Consider the following 14887-nt stretch of genomic DNA (forward strand, 5'->3'; position numbering starts at 1 on the left):
TTGGATTTGGCTATGGTAATTGGGTTAGAATTGTTTTCTACTTAATGTAATTTTTTTAGATTGATTTTGGTAATTTTTCACAGGGAGTATCTTTGAATTCTTGCCTTTTGGAAATATGAATTCTAATTTGTGATTTCTTTTATTGATTTTTTTTTTGGGCGGTAATGAGCATTTTTAAATTTGTGTCTTTGGTTTTTTGTTATATCGTAATTCGAAATCTTGGTTTCTCTATTTGTGTTTGCCTTTTGTTTTTGTTGGAGCCTTCGGACTTTGTGGAATTATAAGGGTGTGGACATAAACCTATTAATGTTCCTTTAAAGTTTTTTTTTTTTTTTGATACCTTATCAGTTCTTTCTTTGTTTTAGAGTTATGATTGAATTTCAACCTATGGTATCTACTGTTTATGTGTTATTAGACAACAAACTTTCTGTTTGTCTTATTAATATTTCATTCTACACAGAGAGCAACGAGTAGGGAGGTGATGAGACATGAGAAAATCCAAAGCATTACCAACAAAGGATGCAATTTCAACATGATTGGTAGACCCAATGCTCTTGGCTAACATTCTTTGTAGGATACTATTTACTGTCTTCAACAATTTGTCACTAACACAAGTTTTAAACTTTTAATTTTTCTTCACCTTTCTTATATGATACACTTTGTACTTCTTTCTATTTGTTTATAGGACTTCTATTATTTCTTTTAATTGTTTCTTCAAACTTATCTAAACATATGCACATCCTCATAAATTCCTTAATGTATCCCTGTACCACTCTGCTCAAGTTTAAAATTCACAAAAATTTAGAGGACAAGACAGGGGTATATTAATGCTTACATTATTTTTGTGGGACTGTTGAATTACCTTTGAATCTTTGATATGGGAACAATCTTTCACATTTTTACAATTCAAATCATATTATAATGTTCAATTTAACTTCTTGGGTAGTCTCTCTTTCATCTTTCTTTGCTGTAATTTAAAAAACTTTCTTACCCTATCATTTTATTGAAATACAGATTTACTAAGTTCTATGTCAAGTATGACACTTGGGTATTTTGCAATAAGATTTACTGGATCAAACTGACAGTTTAGGATGGCCTGATTTTCATTCTGTTTATCTCCTACTTTGTATTAAATTTTGTCCATTGATGTATTTGGGTTTGAATTGGCTCTATTTTGAATATTTTAGTCAGCTTTTTCTTCAATTTTTTAAAAACTTTCCTCAGCATAGCTTTTTTTTTTTTTTTTTTTTAAGTTTTTTTGTCTGTAATATTCCACAATTGCTTTTCCTTAACCTCTGGATTTTTCAATATCTATATTTTGTAATTTTGTAAATGAAAATTTTTCCTATTCGAATTAGCATCTGCCTTTTTCCCTACTTAATAGGCTAGGGTTCTTCTTTGATTGTTTTGTTAATTGATGACTTTATTCTATTTCTTTGGATTCTTTTTTTTTTTCAATTTATCATTTGTGGCTTTTGTTTTGGTATCATTAGTGGGTTTTGCCCTTGAAATTTTGTGTTTAAAAGTCAATTTCACTATGGAAGGTTTTATATTTGAATTTTAGAGTGTTATGATTTTATCTAAGTTATGGTTTTTAAAAATAAATTAAAATGTTTGGTTTTGATTTTTGATTAAAAAAAAAAAAAAAGTAGCTAACTGAATGTTAAAATTGTGTTATCTTTGTTTACTAAACATGGTTGTATTGTTTACACATTAATTTTTAGATTATTATGTAGAACTTGAAAATTATCTTTGTTTAAAAAAAAAAAAATGTAATATGGAAAAAATCTTCCACTTTTTTGCATGCTTACTACGTTTGCTTCAGCTTCTTCTGTAGTCTCTCTTTCATCCTTTTCCCTGTAAATTAAAAATTCTTGTTACTCCATCATTTTGCTAAAACACAGATTTACAGCGTTTTCTGTCAAATACGACACTTGGTTATTCTGCAAGAAGAGTTGATTGATTGAACTGACTGGTTAGGATGCCCTGATTTCCCCTATGTTTATTTCATATGTTGGATTAGATTTTGTCCATTAATATATTTGGGTATGACTTGGTTTTGCTTTGCAAATTTTAGTTAGCTATTTTATTTTAAGTTGATTCAATAATTTTTAGTTACAGCTTTACAGCGTTCTTTGCCATATAAGACACTTGGGTGTTATGTAAGAAGAGCTGCTAGATCAAACTTACAGGTTAGAGTGGCTTGACTTTCCCTGTATTTATCTCATATTTTATATTAAACTTTGTTGATTGCTGTATTTGGGTTTGTATTGGTTTTGTTCTGCATATTTTTGTTATCATTTTAAAAGTATTTGGATTCAATTATTTTCTGTTTTGGACTGAACTAAGCTGAACTGTAAAACTGTTATGATTCCATTAGGTTTTTCCCATCATTTTCCAATAGCAAATATGATGTTAGGATTCTCTTTTGCCTTTTTTTTTTTGGCTATGCTTTCTAATCAGTTTGCCTAATTTGTATTTTTGTGGTTTTTAATTCAGTCTACCTCAAAGATTACATTGCTGTGAGTTTAAGGAAACTGTTATGATTCCATTTGGTTTTTCCCATCATTTTCCAGTAGCAAATATGATGTTAGGATTCTCTTTTGCCTTTTCTTTTTTTTGGCTATCCTTTCTAATCAGTTTGCCTAATTTGTATTTTTGTGGTTTTTAATTCAGTCTACCTCAAAGATTACATTGTTGTGAGTTTAAGGAAACTGTAATGATTCCATTAGGTTTTTCCCATCATTTTCCAATAGCAAATATGATGTTAGGATTCTCTTTTGCCTTTTCTTTTTTTTGGCTATCCTTTCTAATCAGTTTGCCTAATTTGTATTTTTGTGGTTTTTAATTCAGACTACCTCAAAGATTACATTGTTGTGAGTTTGAGGGATTTGAATTTCAAATTATGATGATTCTGAAAATTTTCATTACAATTTCAAACTGAATTTTTATATATGGTTTATAATCTCCATCATTTTTCCCTACGGGTGTTTGCGGGTTTTGGTGTAATAATTGATAGTAGATAATGTTGCAGTATATATCTTAATTCTTGAAATTATAGGTGACATCTTGATTTCGGTGTTACTCAACCTTAAATGTTTTTATTTTTTATGGTTCATTTATTTAAACCCGCTATATTTTATAGATTTCAGATAATTATACTTGATTAGAGCTATTGAGTTAAATTGAAAGGTCAAGATAGGCTAATTTTCCCTTTGTTACTTTTACTTAAATATAAAATTATCTTATTTGTTGATGTTTAAAAAAAATTAGCACAAAAACAGTATAAGAAGATTTACAAATACGTACTCTCTGATTCAAAAAACAAACGTTAACATTACTTTTGGTCCTTTACCATTTTTGAGCCCTTTTTGATATTTGTTTAAGTCCTTACTAATTGCTTGATTCTGCACATTACTTTTTATTATTCATGAATAAGATTTTTGATTATGTACATCCGATTTATATATAATAAGTTGTCATTAGAATAAGGAAAATATTTTAATAATTTTTCTAATAGCTTCAAAGTCAATATATAGTACAAAGAATGCAATCTAAATTTGAACTTGATTTAATGTTAACCATTTCTTGAGGCACCATTTAATTTAAGTGTCAATCATTGCAGGGCACAAAATATGATTTTGTATGAGAACTAAAGAACGACAACTCCTTGAAAAATAGAGATAGCACAAACCTATTTTATAGATAGCATACCTACAAACAGGACAAGGACAAATGAGTAGCTATACAACTTGAACAGAACAAATTAATGTATTTTATTTATTGTATTGTTATGTTAAGTTATTGTCTTAATATATTTTATTTATTGTATTATTATGTTAAGTTATTGTCTTCTAATACGTAAGATGTTCTTGTGTTCCCACACTTCGTATGGACCATCTAATGTGCTTATCCCACACTTTGGATTGTTCATTATTGGCTTTATGGTACATTCTAATGCTGAAATTTTGTGCACACCATGTGTTTGACAAAATGTTTTGCTTACTCTTGCATTAGTTTATGTCCACTACATGGTTTGTGCCTTTTGGTTTTAGTTGCCGTTGGTCATTGCATTTTTTTTTTTAATGTGCATTTAGGCATATTATGTCATCACCATAAGTAAAAATTTAGTACATTGTGAGCGTTTGCGCTCCGCGTTTGCGTCCACGTTTTGATGAGTTCACGTTTTCTCCTTTTTTTTTTTTTTTTTTTGGCCCACATTTGTTGACTTTGGGGGGACAAATTTCACTGTTATGAACAGTAAATACACGAACACGCACTGTGCTGACGCTGTTCATGTACTAAAAAATATTAAAAATGGGTCCCACGGTACTATTTTCACATTTAAAAATTATTTTGCTACAGTGTTTTCAGTTTTCAGTTTCAGCAACAATAAGCTCAATCCAAACGGACCCATTGTCCACTTGAATATTCCATCATCAAAACCCAAGTTGCAACATTAGAAAATTTAGTAGTCTTCTTAAATTGGAATGTATTCTAAACTACACCTTCTATATTAACATATGTATATAACTAAACAACTACAACTTTAAATTTGATTGAGATCATCTAGATAGGCATGCTTTATAATTTAATTGCAGTAAAGTGAATAAAAAAAAAATACATCTAATTACGTGTAGCCACTCTTAGACCTCATACTCCTATTAAAGGCACTTAACTTTCCTAAATATCTAAGCCAAGTTAATGACATTTCAAATGTATGCAATTCAAACCACTTCCTGTATGTGACTGCTTTTTTGTTTACTTATGGGTTAGTTTCTTATTTGACGTGTTGTTTAAGAAAATAGGGCAATGATTAATGAAGGAAATGACAATTCTCTTTTGGTTAGTGGAGATAGTGATGCTGGTAAATAGGACAACAAAGATGCTCATGAGATATCTTGCACACTTAGGTGGGCAATTTGGAGTAGAAGGACGCACAATTGGATTTCAAATTTCCCTGTATAAGCATATGCTTGACATATTATCGGAAGAATTATGTTAAAATCAAGGTTTATGTCCACCTTGACCTTTAATATCATAGTCCAAACCCAATTCTTAAGGCCTTTAGCAATGCCAAAACAATTCGAAACAACAACTCAAGTTTTTTTGTTAGTTTCCCATAGTTTGTTTTTCATTTAAAGCTATCTTTATACTTTTATTTCTTTCATTTAAATTATACATACTTCATATATTTTTCTTAATTTTGCATATATTTTAGGTATATATCTGTTTGAACTTCTCATTATAATGTCTCTTTCATGTCATAGGGACATTACTATGTAGTTGTTATGGGGTAGAAATTAGAATGAATTTGCTTGATAGGTCTCCTGTTTGCCAGATTTCCAATTCCAAAAGAAAATACCATTGCTTTTAACTCCTATGTGCCACACCACCTGAGGTATTGATGCATCCAGTAGTTATTCCCATGCATGGCAGAACTAATTTCGCATTTGTATGTGTTATTCGTTTGGAATCAATTTAACATTTTTTTTTTTGAAACTTCTAATATGTCCAGGTATGCAAAAAGATCATCAATGGCTTGGATGCTCACAACACTAGACCCATAAGACTTTTAAGAGACAAAGCATGAAGTCCATAAACAAGGGGTTAAACTCTTTGAATTTTGGTTTATTTTAGGATTATAAATGTTATTTTGAGCTATGAATCTAAATTTGTATGATGTTCTAAGGTATTTGTTTTTCCACTACTGTAAGTTTAATTTTTTCCCCTTATTTAAAGTGTGTTAGTATACGTTACTATGATGAAGTATGATTTGATTTACTTTTGATGATGTTAAATAAGAAAGAAAAATACTTTTGAGATGCTATAAAAATACAATAAAAAAATTTAAAAAAAATATTTAAATAAAATTCCCGTGCATTTGCACGGGTTAAAAGCTAGTTTAAAATAAAATTACAAGAAATGCTTAATAATTAAGACCTCAAGTCACATAAATCCAGAGTCAAAGGAGGAAGGAAAACAGTTGAAATCCCTTTCATTCCCTTGAAGAGTGATGTCTAAAGATGCAATACACTAGTGAGTACCGGAACGTTATCAGCAAGCTTATAGGAACCTGCAAATAAAAATAGGGTTCTATCTCATTACTACAATGGCATAGGGCTAAACTCTACAAATTAACCCATGTAACCATACAATGACTCCCAAATTTGCTAAATATATTGATTTGCTAGCCTCTAGTATGTATGGCATGACTTCCAAGTTTGCTAAATATCTTGATTCACCCAACAAGTCTTTAAAATTTATATTGTCAAATGCATCAAGATTATTGTGTGATCGTAAATATTAAGTTAAAAGAAAATCTTTTAATACTGTTATAAGACAAGCTTCGCTCTTTGGTACCAAGGTTGGGTTGTTAAGAAACAACATGTTTAAAAAATGAGTGGCTGCAATGATAATGTTAAGATTGATTAGTGGAAATACAAATAAAAATAAGATTCAAAATGAGAAAATTCGTTTAAAAATAGGAGTTTAAAGATAGGGGTTGTCATATTGATGATGAGGGAGAGTTGCTTGAGATTGTTTAGTCTTGTGCAGAGGAGAGCGATTAAGTTGATTAAAGTTGGGAATGAAAACAAGATAGAGGAAGACTTAAAATAACAATATTAGAAGTACTAATAAAAAAAATAACAGTACAAGTAGTAAAAAATTACTTGTCAATCAGGGAGGTACCAAAGAGTATAATTTTGGATGAAATAACATTGCAGAAAAGAATACATGTGGCCGACCCTAATTAATTTGTTGAGGATCCATGGCCGACTCCAAAATTTTGGACTAAGACTTGGTTATATTTTTTAATGTCATGGGTTGATTAAGGTGGTTCCATTATATTATATTATTCATGTCATCAACTTTGGATTGTGATTCTTCCTATTAAATTTTGTTAATTAATGATCCCATGGTCTATGCAGATCCTAGATGAAATGCCTGTCTTTTACAACCTAAATGCCGTTGAAAAGCGTGAAGTTTTAATTGTTATTTTGCAAATTGTGCGCAATCTTGATGATGCATCACTTGTAAAGGCGTGGCAACAAAGCATCGCTCGGACTAGATAATTTTTCGAACTCTTGGAGGAATGCTTAGTTCTTTTTGAGGTTGCTACTTTGTTCAAAACTTTACTTCCTCTTTGATGATGTGATTTGAGTTTGTCTGTCAGTTAATTTTACTTCTTGTTTTGGTGATCGCATAGCAACATTGATACTCTTACCATTTTCATCATCGTTGATTTTTAATTTTATATTTTAGTCTATATTTTTTATTTGTTTTAAGACTTTAAAGTTAAACTAGCCGCGAACCCGGGCGTTGCACGTGATAATTACTTTTATGGTGGTTTTATTAATTTTTTTTTTTACAATTTAAACTAATTTAATAACGAGTAATATATTTCATAATTATATTTTTATTTGTTATAGGAACAATCATAAATGTAATATAGGAACAGTCCAAAACACCAAAAAAATGTAAACTAAAAAAATTAATAAAACTTAACAATGATTAATTGAACCAATATTATGATAAAATTTTGTTTTTGATAATCTATTAAGGTTATTTTCTTTGTATAAATTATAATTTCAGCCGCCCAAAACATATTATCAAATAAAAAATTATTAGCAAAATCTAAGAATTAAATTTCTATACATGTATTGTTATAAAATAATAATAATAAAGATAAAATTGCAAAAGTTAAAATTTGTCACCTATCCGATTATTTTCGTTTGGCTAACCTTTGCTTTTCTTTAAATAAATGGCATTATAGAGTACTTCTAATACAACTATTAAGAGTACTTTGTCCACCACAAAGGATTAGAAAATAAACAAAAATTAGTAAAATCTCATAGTTTAACATCTAAATTGAGCACTATAAAAAATCATGCTATGTAACAGAATAAATACCAAATTATCCAAATCATGCTATGTAATAGAATAATATTATATTTTTATATGCTATATTTAATTCTTTAGAATGCAATAGGATAAAATTTAACAATCAAAGAGAATTAAAAAATAAAATAACAACAACAACAACAATTTAAAAAACAAAACTAAATCACATTAACCCAAAATAGAGTTTTAAAGAATATAAAAAATTATCAACCTAAAGTAGAGATGCAAAAAAAAATAAAATAAAAATTCACCAAAAAATTTAGAGAGAGAGGGAACAATTTTTTTTTTTTGGTGAGAGAAAACTATGCATAGAATAGAAGAGATAGTGACAAATTTATAGTAAGAGGATGTAAATAAGAAGAGACAAAAATAAAGGAAGATGAAGGGAAAGAGGAAAAATGATATTATTGTAGAGGGTAATGGGGAGATGAAAAGGTAAGGGAGGGAGAAAGATTGAAGAAGTAGTGGGAAGATGAAATGGCAAGGGAGAGAGAAAGGTTGGAGAAGTGTAAATATTAAAAAAATAAATGTTAAAAACAATTATTAGAAAATTGAAAAAAAAAATCCTAAAGCTTGAAAGGCTTCAAATATTTGTTTTTTTGTTTTTTGCTTCTTTGTTTTTTGCTTTTTCTTCCTTTAAGCTAAAAAGACTCACACAAAACCCTAAAGCTGAACTAAAAAGGATTTGAGTTGGGCTTGATAGTGGAACTAAATAAATAAGAGGTGTGTTGGATTAATTATACAAATTTATTATAGGGTGATAGTGGAAGTAAATAAATAAGTAGTGGGCTGGATTTATTATAGGGTGATAGTGAAAGTAAATAAATAAGTAATGGGCTGCATTTATAGGGCTGAAAATTGTAAAAATCATTTTTAAATTGTAGGACAAATTATATTTAAAAAAAAAAAAAAATGACGTGGCAACTTATGTGGCGCAACGTGAGAACAGCAGCATTAAACACTACGCTTCAGCTTTTAGTAATACTAGTGTTTAACCTGTGCAATGCGCGGGATAGTTTTACATATTAACGAACTTTGCATCCAACATAAACTTAGTTATCATACTTCTACCACATATATTCAAACTTAAATAACATAGTATATTTAAGTATATAGTGTCCAATATCCCCTAAAATTTTTAAAAATTAGTTTCTTCAAATCACTCATGTGTGTACTTTCCTGTTATGAGAGATTAAAAAAAAGAATCTGACTTTAAGCAATTAAAACTTACATGACAATTTCAAATAGCAAATCTACTATTCCTAGGAACCACAATGAATCACACCAATCTAAAACTTGCAACACAATTTCAAATACCAAATCTACCATTCCTAGGAACCACAATGAATTAAACCATGAGATTTAGAGAATTTTACACCAAAAAGTTTAAAAGAGAAGAATGGCTACAAAAAAATATTAGTAAAATAATAATGCATAATTAATAGTACATTGGAATCTCAAATTCTAAAACCAAACCAATATATAACCCTTAAAAGGGACATTGAATCCAACTTTTTAATCGCAAAAGAAAAAAGACAAAGCTATAGTGCATAATCAAGCCACAATATATAAACAAAACAAAATTCCACCTGCAACAAATAAAATGCATAATTAATAGTAGATGGGAATCTCAAATTCTAAAACCAAACCAATTCATAAGTCATAACCCATAAAAACAACATCGAACCTTAATCTTGACCCTAAATTTCAATTGCAAAACAAAAAGAGAAAAAGAAAAAGCTCACAATCCCGAAACAGCTGCAATGATACAGAGAAAATTTGTTAAATAAAAGTAAATCATCTATAAGTACTCAAATCCAAAACACTAAGACATACACAATAAAAATAACCATACCGTAGATTATTCTTTTGAAGGTAGTCATATATATTTTTTGTTTTATTTCAATAATCTATAGGAAGTGAATCTTATGATTCACAATATTCAGTATTGTGGAATTGACTAATCTCTGTCTTATTAACACTAAATGTATCACTTTTTTGTAAATATAGGACTTCGACTCCATTTTCTATTGTAACCTCTCTCAAGCCCATGGATATTAGAACCAAGTAGCCTAAAGCTAGAACTGATTTTGTCAGTCCTACTCAAATTGTGGAAGCTTTCCCTCCAAAAAGTAGCTAAGGTGGGGATTCTACATCTAGGAACTTGCAAGATGGAAAAGCACATGGAAATTGTCCTCATCTTAACTCTAAAACTATAGAAGAGCAAGGTTCCTATACAGTTGTAGATTCCACATAACACAATCAATCAGCTTTGACCTGAGGAAGAAAAAAAAATTGATAAGAGAATGATTGGAGGGAGAAAAAAAAGTTATCACAATGAACCAACTGCAAATTATCAAGCATCAATGTTGCATAATGAAATATTGCAGATACTTAATTTTTTTTAGAATTCTCCCCCAAAAAATTCCAAATCTTCATTAAAGTAGAAGAGCCCAACAATCTGACATACATCATCCAAAATACGAAGCCTATCAAACTCGAAGATGCATACTATAAGCCAATTAACAATGTGTCTATTACCAAACCAAACCACCTTTCAAACCCAAGAAAAACCAGAAGAAAAGGCTTCCAATCAGGCAGACCAAGGGTACATACAAAAAATGTACATACAATTAAATACAATTAAATCTTCTCCTAAAATTTCTAACTCCATCAATTCCTCTGGCTTTGGAACTGACTTAACTAAATCCTCCAGAGATGAAACCACATTTAGCAATCCAAAACACAATCTTCAGAAATATCTTATCCCCTTTCTACTGGAATCCCATACTGCTAAACATGAACGCTTTCTTCACCATCCTATTTGGGTTTAACTTTTCAGTTTCAGAAATTTCCAAGAGTAGATCAAAACAGTTTTGAAAATCTATGTTACCATCAGTAGGAATATAAAAAGAAGTCATCTTATATTTAAACTGATTTTGAAGTGCAGCTTGATTAAAATAACTTAAGCTAACTATCATAATACAAAAACATGCAATAGAGATTCCATATTAATTTGAAGGGAATAAGACTTACAACAATGAGTTTTCTATCATTGAGCCTTCTTTTACCACTTTTATTGCAGCAGCAACTGCTACACCAAATGAAATCCCCACCTGAAATAAACATGCTCTCACATTTACCACAGATTTTGAAAACTAAAAGAACCAGCAAGTAGCAACAAAGTAATAAAAATCCTTTACCCCCTAACCTGATTCTTGATATTAGCTTTCAATTTATTTGGACATTTATTGTGAATGACAAATCACTGAATATTTAAGAAAGATTTTAGTTACATATCTTTTAAATAAACCAAACCCAAAAAAAAAAAAAAAAAAAAAAAAGAAAAAGAAAAAAACATGTTGCAAGCATAGTATTGATATCAAATGCTAAACGACAAAGTTTTATGATAAGTAATTAATCCAACAATTGACTTGGGGAAGGATTAATTCCAAAAATACAAATAAGGGAGTGTTGTAGAATGGTAATAGACCTCAAACATATATGAGTGAAAGTTAAAGCCACCTTCAATAACTTGTAATATATTATAATCTTTGATCATTTAAAGCATTAACAAAATTAATGAATGCAGCAGCAAACTATAATGGCCATTTATAACTGGCATATATTATAATCTTTAGGTAATTTAACAATTTCAGCCGAAGAAAATTTGGTTTAACTAAACAACGTAATAGCTGAAGTAATTTGCAGCTAATAAGGTAGTCATTGGAAAGAACATTAACCTCATGCAATATAGACTTCCTTACTGTGGTTATTCATACAATTTAACATTTATTTTGTACTGGATCAAATGTCATTATCTAATTCTAGAAAGTATGACATGAAGGAATCTAGAAATAAAGGAATTAACTGCATGCTATAGAGAACAAATTAAAGAACAATACTAATTTGTAGCGGGTCCTAATCAAGTGAATGTTAAGATGCATGCACTTCTACCAGTAAGCTAATATCTATATTTGCATGATCAATATTCACCACCAACACCACTGCATCACTGTATTGTAATAAATCTGACAAAAGAGATGCTCTAAACTCTATATACACATGCCACAAAGTTAACATGCTCTACTATGTATTCTACAAAGTTATCATTACTTTCCAATGGCCAAACCATAGAGCTACATGGTTTCATGCTGGATTTTTCAGAAAAATTATAATGATCCCTAAAAGCCACCAAAAAAAGTAAATATTAGACAGTGAGGTCATATTGGATATGACTAACAGGTACTACCAAACCCTCTTAAATCAGCAAATTGTGACAGTAACATATTAGTCTCTGAAGTCATATTGAAATGACTAACAGGTAGCAGTGTTACAGTCACACATAATTCAATTTCTCCTTCTCTTACAGCTCTAGCCGAACTCTCTTAAACCAACAAATTGTCTACTAAAAAATTTAGCACTATTTAGACCATACAGTTTTGTAGTCTAGGCCTTGATCCTCCTCCGGAGAGTAATCATCAAAACTTATATCAAAAAACTTAACTGTACCATAGTGAATAAACCAATATGTTACATATACGCTGAAAAGAAATGCATCATTTCAAAATTAATGCTTATTAAAGAAAAGTGTTAAAATAATAATTATATGATCAACTTCTTCATTTTATAATAGCCTGAACTTTTAGAATACGCATAGTTTAACTTCATTTTCTAATAATAATTCAATTTCTTACCTTGAAAATTCTGCTCCTTTAATTTTTTTTAAACAGATTCTGTTTCAATACTGAATGAAAAAATCCACCACTGTCAGTAAAGCATGCCAACCAAAAAGTGTAAAGTTTTATCATCTAGGAGAAACTGGTGATATTATGAAACTAATCTTGCTTGATATTTTACTGTTTCTGCACATGTTCACAAACACTTTTACCCTAGGTCTTAAACTTCCATTTGAAGTTTTATCCTAAGAATCAATATAGGCAGCATTAAAGCTTCTAATATAAGAGTAGTGAACACCAAAAACATAACAGTCTATGCAAAGTGATTCATTGACCTGATATGGGTAATTAGCAAGAGGGAGGGAAAAAGAGAGCTATAAATTTAAGTCTTCTACAATATAGCATTTTTCCTCATAAAACACACATAACTCTAAATTTTGTTTCCAATATATTAAATTATAAGTTATAACACTATTTTCTCAGACTAAATATAGCAGTACAAATTCTGTTTGGTTCAAAATTTTGGTCAAAATTAAATAGTATTTTAAAATGGAAAACTCATTGCTTGTATACAAAACTTAATCTTTCAAAACTAATAAATCACAGAAAGAAGTTTTAAAGAAAAAAAAAAGGAACTGAAATTTCCCAAGAAAGAAAGACTTACACAGTACATAACCCACATAGAAATCCAATCCACACAATCATATGTAGAACAATCTCTCAAAAATAATTAGAAAATACCCAAAAAATCAAAGAAAAACTGACCTCCTTACATAGATAAGCAGAGTATTCATGACATTGTCTCTGTAATTGGGTCATAGCAGAACAAATACTTGAGATTATATTATAATCTCACAGATTAGAGAGGCTTTTGACTAAATAGTTATAGTATTGGAGACGTTTGTAATCTTCAAGAATCATAAGGAATATAAGGAATAGAATAAATCCAATTACTGTAGCCAAATCCAAATCTAACTCAAATACATAAATATATAGTTATGGCACAATTTAAAAACGAATAATAAAAAAAAAAAAAAACCTTCACCTGTACCAGTTTCGGCTACATGACAGATTCTCTACTTCTCTCCTCAACTTATTGAAATTTTATGGTATTTAAATATAAAAAGTAATCCACAATTAGCAAAGTAAACTAACAAACGTAATTGAAATTTGAAACAAACAAATAAAAAAATAAAACTTTAGAATTGGCTGCAATTCCTTTTACTATTATACCTTCAGATTTCACAACCTAAACCCATTAAAACCCAACATCAAAAACAACAAAATAAAGTCTTAAAAGTCTTTTTAAAAATATCAACTAAAATCTACAAAGTAATAAACTTAGTATAAAGAAAGTTATACTATCAGATTTCAAAATCCCACAATTTCACACCCTCTTACAAAACAACAACACACACACCAAAAAAACAACCTAGAATAGGTAAGAGAACATTAAACTCATGTATGGTTTTCCCTGATTTTAACAAATAGAGAGGAAAAGGGATATGAATCCAAATTCCTAAATTGACAGCAAATCATAATCGAAGAGAATATTAGGAAAAGAAATTGGTACCTTTGCTTTGATTAAATTAGAGTCTCTAGATTGTAGAAAGATTCCACTTCAGAAAAATTCAAACAAACCCATTACCGAAAATATTTAATAGAAAATAGTCACATATCACAATTCCGATTTCCTTGACCCTAATTTCTGGAACCAAAATCTAACTGCGATTGTATAAGTGGAAAACATATAGCAAAACTAATTTAACTTTAAATTTGGTGGGATAATAAGTCAGAGAAAGAATAGGGACCCGTTGGAGGCATTGTTAATCAAAAAGTTAGAAGAAGAAGGAAGAATTTTTGAAGGGAACTTGAAAACGGTTCTCTTTTTTCTTCATTGGAAACTATGGGGTATATGTAGTTTTTGTCTGATTTCTCAGATTTTTCTCTCTCCCAACTCTTTGCGCCTAATCGACTCGTTCTCTCCCTCTCTGTTTATCAGATTCTCTCTCGGTCTCTTTCAATTTAACGGTATTTTTGTTTTAAATCGTGAGGGATTTCCCTGATTTTAACAAATACAGAGGAAAAGAGTTATGAATCCAAATTTCTGAATTGACAGTAAAAAAAAAAAACAAAAAAACAAAAAAAACAAAAGCAAATATCTACAAACATTTTGGTAGAAAACCCTAAAACCCAAAACAAAAACAAATCAAATCTAAACCTACCCAACAAAAAAACTCAATTAAAAGGAGAAAGAATGTGTCGGCACCAGTTCTTACCACCATCAGTAGCCTTGCCATAGA

At 29.6% G+C, this 14887-nt stretch overlaps 2 long non-coding RNA genes across 2 annotated transcripts; one reads left to right on the forward strand and one right to left on the reverse strand.

Annotated features, from left to right (window-relative positions):
- The first annotated feature begins 459 nt into the window (after window positions 1–459).
- On the forward strand, window positions 460–5604 carry LOC115987891. The gene is made up of 4 exons (XR_004091248.1): window positions 460–539; window positions 1905–1975; window positions 2122–2192; window positions 5519–5604. It is a non-coding gene; the product is annotated as an uncharacterized LOC115987891 (long non-coding RNA).
- Window positions 5605–9767: 4163 nt separating this feature from the next.
- LOC115987890 lies at window positions 9768–14208 on the reverse strand. The gene is made up of 3 exons (XR_004091247.1): window positions 14158–14208; window positions 10942–11021; window positions 9768–10182 (listed from the first exon to the last, which is right to left on the reverse strand). It is a non-coding gene; the product is annotated as an uncharacterized LOC115987890 (long non-coding RNA).
- Between the last annotated feature and the right edge of the window lie 679 nt (window positions 14209–14887).

Source organism: Quercus lobata, chromosome 4 (assembly GCF_001633185.2).
Source record: "Quercus lobata isolate SW786 chromosome 4, ValleyOak3.0 Primary Assembly, whole genome shotgun sequence".
In the NCBI taxonomy this organism is placed as follows: Eukaryota; Viridiplantae; Streptophyta; class Magnoliopsida; order Fagales; family Fagaceae; genus Quercus; species Quercus lobata.